Genomic DNA, 271 nt, shown 5'->3' with positions numbered 1-271 from the left:
TTACACTTGTGTTTAAAGTGCAGCGTCTTCAGTTCTGGATTCCTCCATCAGCTCCACATGCTCACACTCACTGGTGGCGACTTCACAGATCACTAAATGAAGCGTTACGCAGGATGTGTTTAAAGGTAAAGATAAAGACTTGACTGATATTAACTTCTTAAACCCCCATGATGCTGGGACCCCTCCTGGTCCAGGACTTTACGCGCAGTTAAGATCTTTCTAGTCCCGACTCAAACCTCAGAAGGATCCACATGTCGTGTTTTACGCGCTG

This window comes from Notolabrus celidotus, chromosome 9 (assembly GCF_009762535.1).
Source record: "Notolabrus celidotus isolate fNotCel1 chromosome 9, fNotCel1.pri, whole genome shotgun sequence".
NCBI lineage: Eukaryota > Metazoa > Chordata > Actinopteri > Labriformes > Labridae > Notolabrus > Notolabrus celidotus.
This window is presented reverse-complemented; position numbering follows the sequence as displayed.